Consider the following 10,601-nt stretch of genomic DNA (forward strand, 5'->3'; position numbering starts at 1 on the left):
ACCTTGTATATCCACGGTACTTATATCAAACTCTTGTGCCTTAGTATAGTGCTATTCATTAGGCTTTTAGCTCATCCCATTGTTGGAGGCCTTTCTACTTGGACATATTTTTGTTGTGTGGTGGAGCCAATTAGATTTGTCATTGGTTTCTTGTTTCTGTAAAGGCCGTTATGAGTATTGGCCAATGGAGGTTTAAGTTTTGTATATGTATATGTAAATATAGATACTTGCTCCAATGGTAGGAATGTTTTGGAAGCGTGGAATTTTATCTTTAGTTATGGTAAAATAATGCATGCTTCTGCTAAGAATATTCTATTACTTGATTAGTCATCACCCAACTTGGTGTTATCTTGAGACCTTGGTAACCATGATTATCGGCAGGTCACGTCTCTTATTCTCGAGTTAGGGTTGAGGATGTGACATTCCCTTCTTTGACATATTAGGTTGAAAGAATGAGTAATGGTGTCTACTGTACCTCAAATCTCACACTTTCTTTTAACATTTACTTCTCGTATAGAAATTGGAAAAGAAAATTGACAATTCTTGTTCAATTGGGTTCTCAACCGAGTGATATATTTTAGAATTAGGAGTGAAGTCCCGTTTTTTGTTCTTGTGTTTCATTGCTGACAGCGATGTTTAATTTTATTTAATAACAAGACCTGTTCTGTTCCCACCTGTCCCCCTCTCTTTTTTTCTCCGAAATAACTTTATTTAGCTCTTTTTTTCGTTTGACAAGTTCACCTCCAAATTTGTGCAGTTTATTTTATAAACCACTCTTGTGGTTTTTAGACTTCTGTAAATGATTTATGCTGTTTGATAAAACTAGAAGAAAGTGTAGTAGGAGTTGGAGCTGCCCATTTTTTTGATTTATTCCTCTTCCTAGGATTATTCAAGGTTGCCAATATATGTTTTGAAAGGCAAAATAAGTTGGTTTACGAAAATTAAATTTTCATTGTTAAATTTTTGTTCAATGAGAAATTGACATTCACTACAAGAAATAACACCTTTGCCGACCAAAAAATTGGTCGCTAAAAGCCCATATTTAGTCGGCAAAAGTTATGGGCGACCAATTTTTTTTGTCGCTACTTTGGTCGCCAATTGAGGGTCGGGAAAAGTAATTCGCGACCAAAATTTTTGTTGGTCGGGAAAAGTTGGATTTGCTGACAAAAATTTTCGTCGCTAAATATATCATTACTGCGACTAATCCATTTTGTCGCTAAAACAATTTGGTCGCGAAAAGTGATATTTTTCCGACCAAATATCTTAATCGCCAATTGTCACATTCCACGACCAAACAGATTAGTCGCCAAAAGTCGAGGTATCGCCGACTAACAATTTAGTCGCCAAAAGGTAAAGAATTGCCAACCAATGATTTTAGTCACAAAAATATAGAATTTGCCGACCAATTTTTTAGTCGCCAAATCTCTTTCTTCTTTTTTTTTTTTTTAAAACAATCAATTTTTGTTTATAAACATTCAATCCAATATCGAACAAAATTCATTCAACCCAACCACAATTAAGAAACAATAACATTTAAAAAAGAAAAAGCTTAAGAGCAATAATTAACAAATTTCCTTTCTTATAACTTCACTAAATCATCAAACAATAATTGAATTCCATTTAAAATAAAGATGAAAATATGTAACCGTAGTGCAGCACAGGGCATATTCAAGTCAAATTTAATTTAGTAAGCATGTCTTCTCAAAAGCTATATCCTCTTTGAAGTCCAACAAGACACAAAACTTGAAGCCTTTCACCTTCTTTAATGATTTAACATATCAACTTGCTTGGCAGCTGATCCAAACTAACACATCAACTTTATGGATAATTGACCCTCCATCCTTGCATGGCCGAATGAAATAGCCACTTGGAAGCATTTCAGCTCTCACAAATTGAGCAGCAGCAGTTGCATTTGGGCTAGCACCAGAACCTGACAGAGATCTCTCATAGACCTTGAAAGATCATCACCAACTATCCCAAAAGCATAAGTTTTAGAAAACAAGTGGAACAATGTATTCAATTAAGTCCAAAAAAATTTAAATAAACAAGGCCACATGACTCACATCATCAAAAAGAGTTAATAGGTGTATCAACACATATATCATCTCCATTTGGATAGAAGTTTAAATGAATTGTAAAATTCATTGAGAAGAAGTACAAGGAATTTAAAGGAAGTAAATGAGTCATATATATATATATATATATACGTGCACACTCGAATTTAAAATATACTCATGAGAACGATTCTGTCTCTTCATCGAGTTTCCTAGTGTTCAAAGTAGTGCTGCTCGAGGCAGCTTTGTTTCAGCCTGCGTTTGTTGTTTTAGCTTTGTTTCACAATATGCATCAATTCATAACTCGATACACAAATAATTTATATGAATATATATATATATCGGCAACAGTTTTTGGTTGAGAGCAAATTCAATCTCCATTTGGTTTGACAAACAAAAAATAAATAAATAAATTGATCTCAACTGGACAACTGGAAGGATAGCAACTAAACACAAAAAAAGATACATGATGGAAGCCCAAAGAATAACAAAAAGCAGCACAAGATTTCCTAAAGATACATGATGTAATGTCCATGTACACACAAAATTATACCTTTCCAGTCTTTCCAATTGTCAGAATGAGTTCAAGTTGATTTTGCTGCTGCTCCTACACAAAAGACTCCAATTAACAAATAACAAGTCAGATTGATAATAGCATTTTAGCATGCATCCAGTTCTTCTATGGCTAAAAACCAATCCATGAGTCTAAACGGTATGATATACATGATTCACACTACTAAACTTTTGGACAATTTTTGGTAATATTTCAGACCAACCTCAAAACAATGATATAATACAGACAGTATTTGGCACAGACAGAACTTGACAATAGGGTGAGATTCAAGAAACAATTGTGTAAAGTGCATATGGAGGACAAACTTTTACTTGTTCAAGTTTTGCTTAAGAAAACATGGTCGTCTGATCTAGGCATCCCTAAATGAAGCCTGCGACAGTTTACTATGATGCACATATACATCCCAAAAGAAGAACAATAAATCAAGCTTCTATTGCTTGGTACACATGCACGACTCATATCCTTGATACCAAAAGTGTACACACATGCATGTGCACAGGCACACCAAACCACCAAAGAGAAAAAAGCATAAATAATACAAGATAGGAGAGGATGACGACAAATCACACTCTGATTGTTTCGTGTGTGTGCATGAACCCATATCCTTGTCCAACTTTTGGCTGAAAATGGTAAGTGTTTCTGAGAAACATCAACTAATCCATCTACAAAACCTATAAAAGATACCTGAAAAATAATCATTGACATACTTTTTTCTTAACTCACATCTAGGCATAACCTAAATGATGCAGTGGAAAGCAATCTGGTACTTATCTACAATGGGAAAAAAGATATTGGGTGCCAATTATATGTGGATTTGGATGCATGACAATAATTTATGGTGGACCAGACATATTTTAATAAGACTGATTGTTTATAAACGTGTCTGCAGTTGCAATCACTCAATGCTCTTGGGCTGTTGGAGATCACCAAACAGGAATTACTGGAATCAAGGGTCAGTGTTAATTGCTTCATGATTCATTTTGTTACTTGTTGCTTCAGGTTCTCTTCTTGCACGCTGCGTATATAAAAACAACTTTGCCTAGAGCGATGGATTTTAATGTGAGTTGCAGGATGTAGTAAAGGGTATGGGACTGTGGCATATGAGGTTGTGTTTTGGAGGGAGATATTATATGTTTTAGAGTAGGGGCGATGATAGGTGTTGAACGGTATCCAATCGAATACCTTAACTTTGTTTCTCTTATATGTAGGTAATATATATGTTAACCAATCAACTCCTCAAAATTTGAACACCAGCTCACATATTTTGAATAACCATTCACAATGTCATAACGTATAAAAGAAATGCAAACAACAACAAAAATAAAAATAAATGAATAAATAAATAATGAAAGAAAATTTGACAAAATTGCAGAAAACTATGAATTCCACTATGTGCTGTCATTCACTGCTTTCCAAACATTTTTAACAGAACATGGAATGTGAAATTGATTTCAGATGATAATATTTCATGAATCTAATTGTGTGTACCTCCTTGAAAGCAGAAATGCATTGGTGAAGAGCACTCTCAGCCTCTAGAGTAGGTGAATGCTCACCCTGTTTTATAAGAAAATCATAAAAATAATTTAGCCAATCATAACGTTTTAGAACCCTTATATTATTAAAAGGACTAATCAATAAAGAAGTTCCCAAAGTTGACACAATTGTGTGCATCAATAACTATTAAACACTAAATATTTTCTCCCAAAATTAATGGTCCAAAAGCCAACATATTTTTTATTCAAGAATTCAATTAAGGTGATGATGTGCCTCAATTTGGTGCTCAAAAGATGGAACCACCTAGGAGAACTAGCCAAACTTATTGACAAAGAACATTTGGAAGGTGAATGGGAAGGGAAAACAGTAAGATTAGATCCCACATGGCTGTAGATCTAAGGAAAGTTAAGTTCATGTTGCTTTTTTGATGGTGAATGATTGCAACTTTTAGCTTTAGAATCCATAAGCATTTCATGGTGAATGATTGCAACTTTTAGCTTTAGAATCCTAGTCCAAGTGAGATGAATCAGTCCAATAGTTTTATCCGTGGGAGAAAAAAATACAAACCTTATTCAAAATCTGTGATCATATAATATACATAATTATGTAGAGTACTAGAAATATGAATCAAAATTTTAGTGAAAGGTTTAAAACCTGAAACAAGAGTGTTTTACATGTTTATGAGTTCATAGCCCATGAGGTTAATCAATCTGTTGCATACTAGTGAACTAAGATCTGTTTTGGTGAGTATACAAACATATATATATATATATATATCATTTGTTTTTTTTCTTAGTGGGCTGGCTAATCAAGCTTCAATTCAATCATCATAAAGGCACTAAGTAGTAATGCAGAGTGATATCAAATTGAATGGATTGAATTAGGTGTTTCAAGTTTTTGTTTGGGCATTTCATTTTTATTAGGGATTATTAAAATTTACACTTAAGTGAATGGCCATTTAATTGCACTTAAGTCAATTAAAAGCTTAAAATTAGTTTAAGGTCATCCTATTATGAATATTTTTTTTTTTGGTATGTGAGAATTTCATTAAAAGAAACAAAGAATACAAAAATCAAGGGAGGCATACCTTTCAAATACCAAAATCAAGAAAAACACGAAGCAGCTAGACTAATGAGGAACAAAAATTCTCTTAGAAATCTACCATTTTTTACACAATAGCAGATTAGAGTAAGATTGCTTAATAGATGCAAATGAGAACTTTTAACTCTAATATCAGAATTAATCTGATTCATCAAATATGTAGGCCTATGACATCCTTTGAAAGCCCATGATTTCTCTCTTGCCAGATTTAGTATACTATTGCAGCCTAAGTCATTTTCCTCACTATATGGGAAAAAAAATTCCTAGTAAATTGGTTTGCAATCCATGATATCTAATTATCCCTGGAATGTTGCGCCTTGACATTTGTAATCATTTGGTGATGACTCCTTCCATTGTAATTTATCCTAGTCACAAAATTCTTAAAAACATATTTGTGCCCGAATGTGCCATCAATAAGAAAGAAAGATTTTATTTTTATTCTGCCTAAAGCACACAATGGCGAGCTCAAAAATTCTCAGAGACCAAGAAAATTCAAAAATTTTATGTCAAACCTTGGAGCCAATGAAGTATTAGTCTCTTTGACAAATCCTCAAACAGCTTCTATGCACAAGTTTTGTATACCCAACAAAGCCATGGTCTATCAAACAAAAAGTAATCATTGAACATATATATATATATATATATATCATAGAAATCATACAGATTAACCAACTAGTAGCCTACTCTCATAATAAAACCCAAAAACTCCATGAATTTCACAATAAATAGTACACAAAAAGCAAAAGCTAACATTTTGGGAAAGCTCCATGGAGATTCAGCCATTGATATACACACAAACAAACATGTAGATACATATATGTATATATATATATATATATAGAAATAGAAAATGAAATCAGAGTTGAGATAGCACTCTCAGCTTCTAATCTATCAGGCCTCCATCACTCAGATCATTCGCTTTTCCATATGGTCTCTCTCTCTCTCTCTAATGTCTGAAGTCTCTCTCTCTCTCTCTTCTTTCTCTCTCACTCTCTCTTTTTTGGGGGGAAAAGAAAACAAAACAAAATTAAAAGAACACAAATCATACCTGGACTAGCGGTCACAAGTGGCAATGCAAGAAATGAGGCATCGGAACTGGTGGCGGAAGCAAAACAAGGGACAAGGTGAATGGACATTGTGGCTAGGGTTTCATTGCCGATTGGGAGTGAGAGAGTGACGAGAGAGAGATAGAGAGAGAGAGAGAGAGAGAGCAACTCTGGCTATAGGGAGGAAGAGGGCCAACGATGAAAGGAGAGGAAGCATACAAATAAATATATATTAATTTTTTTTTTGCTGTTTTCCTGATACAAAACGATGTTGTTTTATAACCGGCGACCAAATTTTTTTTTTGCAAAAAAATTTCAAGTCCCGCCTCCACGTTTCAAATTTTCCTCCCAAACTTTTGGCGACCAAAAGATCAGATTAGTCGCAGAAAAGGTACCTTCGCCGACAAACTTTTTTAGTCGCCAAATCTCAATCAACGGCGACTAAAATTACAATCGCTAAAAGTACTAATTTGGTGACTAATTTTTTTTTGGTTGCTGAAAAAAAAATTTTGGCGACCAAATTTTTGGTTGCCAAAGAAAAAAAAAATTATTTTCCATTCGGCGACTAAATTGTTTTAGTAGCCAAAACTCAATATACGACAACTAAAATATTTTTGGTCGGGGAAAATAAGTTTTTGGCGACTAAAATTTTGGTCGCCAATTCCACAACCAACTTATTTTTGATCTTCCGCGGCCAACTTATTTTTTGGTCGCCAAAATGTGACCTTCTGTGACGAAATTTGTAATTGGTCGCCAAAAGCAAACCACTTTCTACGACCAACTCATATTGGTCGCCAAAAATAATGATCATTCGCGACTAATTAATATTTGGTCACCAAAAGGTAACTTTTAGCTATCAATTTTTATATTGGTCGCGAAAAGTAGTCGCTAAATGTGCAGATTCTTGTAGTGATTGCTGAGAATGTGCATTATTTTTGTAGAGGGATAGACTTTAATAATGGCATTTGAACAAGAGGTCCTTACCAAATGATTATATTTAATTTGTTATTGTTGTAGATTCCCCAACCCCCCCCCCCCCCCCCCCCCCCCCCCAAAGTCTTGTTATGCTCAAAATAAATTTTCAGATGTTATAAACATGTAACCTTGATTAGGCCCCCCCCCCCCCCCCCCAAAAGTCTTGTTATGCTCAAAATAAATTTTCAGATGTTATAAACATGTAACCTTGATTAGGTCATCTAGAAGTTTATGAATGAGCTCTTGCTCAAAGTGGCAATTCTTCCTCCTGCCAGAAACAAAACTTGACACTACTCATCCCACTTGAATTTGGTATGGAGGGTTCAATTGTGGGTTAAAGTCTCATTGGGTGCATCTGTGACCTTTTAATTAAAAGTGCTATATGAATTTGATGCCAAGCTGATAATAATATATTTTTTTAAATGATAGGATGATTAAATTGTTTGGAATTAAAAGGAAGATATTTTATGATGCTAAACTTCATTTCTTATTTATTATTATTATTTTTCATTGTTCTCTGCAGTTGAGTAATGGATTTGAAGATGATTTGCTGCAAGGCACAATGGAAAGATGTGGAGCTTAGCTGATTGTATTATGACTTAAAAGACGCGCTTGCTAGTTATTTTAAAAATGACTTGAGAAACTACTTGTTTTTTTTAGGTACAACGGAAATAACTTGAGAAACTTGTTGAAACTTGATCTTGTGCTGGTAAACTATTGCTGATATGACTTACCTATGCATATTTACTATGCAGTCTTGAGATATAGGATCCTTGTGTTTCTGATTTTGTGAATGTGTTTGTATCATAATATATATGTTCTTACTTCTTGTGTTGTGTAGATCTTTGTTTAAATTTTTTTAATTAACCTCCTAAGTCGTTGGAGATCCACTGATTATTTAATGTCGCTTCACTTGTTTGGAAGAATCATATCAATTCTTAAGAGATGATTCTATGCCTTCTTTGATTTTCGAATCTTTTATATTTTCTTCTTTATTTCATTAACCACCAGACACCATTTTGAGCCTTTATTTAACCTTTCTTGATGGAACACAATACCCAATGTATATTGAGATTTGTTGGGATTCATTTTTTAAAAGAAAAAGGATGAATAAGTTTCAAAATAAATAAATAAATAAATAAAATAAAATAAAAAATAAAAAAAGAAGAAGAAGAAGAAGAGAAATCATTTTAAAAAATATGGTGAAGCTATGGAAGAAAAGAAGTGAATTATGCACTAATGGCCTTATTATATTTATTCATTCCAGTTATCTTTTAGATATTCAATTTTATTATCACTTTTACATTTTTTTACTTACCTTGACCCTTACATTACAACTGAATAAAAGTTCTATTTGATCTATACAGTGATATGATTTGTACGTGGACATAATTGAAAAGGTGATGGTGTGGCAACTTTAAATTTTCAGTATTTGACATTCCTTTTATAAAACTATTTATTATTTATTATTAGCATTTTTCAAAAATTTAATATGCGAGATATTTTAATTTTGACTTACATTATTCCATTTGCATATATATTGATAGTAATTTTGCACCTTATTTCGGAATGATTTGTTTGTCGAGTACAATATCCAGTGAGATTTGAATCAAATCATATTTCTTGAAGAAATTTGAATTAGATTCTACTTTGAGAATGAAATTGTGTTTGTGTAGAAGTGTTAGGAAAAGAAGAGTTGGAATGTTTTTTAAAAAATGGAAGGAGTAATAAGCAACTAGTTTCGGAGGTCAAGAACATCGGTAGTCAGTGGATATAAGCGTAATTACCATGGTTGTGCACCTACTAGGGTGGCGTATATTCGTAGACGGTATGTGTAAAATATTCCCCGATACATTAAAAAGAATAAGAGAGGAGTAAGAAAGTTACAACTGCATGATGAACAATTAAGGGACGTTACATTTGATAACAGAAGTGTGGCGAGATTGTTTAATGGGATTGAATTGGGAAATAAAATATATGACTGTCAATCGGAAAAAATCGTGGTTAAAGGTATAAAATTAATTAGGAATGTTCAATTGGGACAAGACGCAAAAGAGGAAGCTATGGTGCATCACGTTTTGTCACGACCCAAACCCGCCCTATAGGTTTAGCATCGTAACCGACCAGTAACCCTTGGATTATCAAAGGCCTCTTAACAGAATAACATATAATAAGGGGCTGCAGAAGCAAATATATAAAATATACAATGTCCATAGAGCTGTGTTAACGTATATAAGATAGAAATCTTCAAAATAACTTATATATATATGTGTGTGTGTGTGTGTGAGACGTCATAAATACATGAGTCTTATGTCACCCAAGTACACATATAATGCCAAAAAGGAACTTAGCCCAATATACAGATAAACAAAACAAAGCAAAAACATCTGCAGCAAGGTTACAGACTAAACATTTCAAAAAGAACCTCCCCGGGAGGCGCAGTGGCTGGCTGACCCAAAACTCCAGGCAACAGTTTAGGCTTGGTCATGCACCTGCTCACCTACATACATAATATAATAAAGTGACCGGAAGCCCAGTGAATAATAACAGAGTAAAGGGTTTAGATGAACAATGTCCCTAACAGATTCAAAAATCAGAATTCAAATAAAAAACATATGTATATTCATATTCTTGTTCAAACTTCATATGGAAATCAGAATTCATGCTTAAACATACATGGTACATCCATTAGCGTTATCTTGCTTGTTAGTTCCATAAGGAATCTCCGGTACTGGAAACTTGTAATATACTTGAGCCACGGTATTGTTACCCCCGGGTAAGGGCCTTGTGCTAAGGATGCCACAAATACATTTTAGAAATTTGGACAATCATTCATTCATACAAAACATCGTATTTCAGAAAACTAATCATTTCATAGCATCAGAAAATAATTAAAGTTAAACATAATTTTACAGAGTTATTACTCACAGATGGCTCCACTTGGGGACAGACAAATTAGATAACTTGTGGCGCGTGACCTACACAAACATAGTAGAAATACATAATGAAACACACACTCGGTTGGTACTTAACTTCTTTCATTTCATTCTTAGTGTGTTTCTAAGTCTTAGCCTCTTATTGAGTCTTAAACATAGCCTAGAAATGCCTAGAATGCAATGTGAATGTCAAAATGCACTTTGGGACTCTTAACCAAACTTGTTAAAAACATGGGTCAGCTCGAGCCCAACTTCCTTCACTCGAGAACCTGTGAGGGGCCGCTCGAAGGCATATTCCCTCGCTCAAACGGTCTGCAGACTTTGAAAAAGTACTGGTTTTGTGATTTTTAGGCTCGACGAACGCTCAATGGTCGCTCGAGTGAGAGACTCGGGTTCTCGATCGAGCACAACTCTTGCCGCT

At 34.1% G+C, this 10,601-nt stretch overlaps 1 long non-coding RNA gene across 2 annotated transcripts; it reads right to left on the reverse strand.

Moving 5' to 3' along the window:
* Nucleotides 1-1,562: 1,562 nt before the first annotated feature.
* On the reverse strand, nucleotides 1,563-6,569 carry LOC114260723 (uncharacterized). 2 transcript variants are annotated; one of them, XR_003628719.2, is made up of 4 exons: nucleotides 6,272-6,569; nucleotides 4,117-4,182; nucleotides 2,608-2,661; nucleotides 1,563-1,952 (listed from the first exon to the last, which is right to left on the reverse strand). It is a non-coding gene; the product is annotated as an uncharacterized LOC114260723 (long non-coding RNA). The 2 variants fall into 2 exon arrangements; XR_003628718.2 differs by having other exon boundaries at nucleotides 1,563-1,971; nucleotides 6,272-6,517.
* Between the last annotated feature and the right edge of the window lie 4,032 nt (nucleotides 6,570-10,601).

This window comes from Camellia sinensis, chromosome 1, assembly GCF_055761805.1.
Source record: "Camellia sinensis isolate YWXY chromosome 1, ASM5576180v1, whole genome shotgun sequence".
Lineage (NCBI taxonomy): Eukaryota > Viridiplantae > Streptophyta > Magnoliopsida > Ericales > Theaceae > Camellia > Camellia sinensis.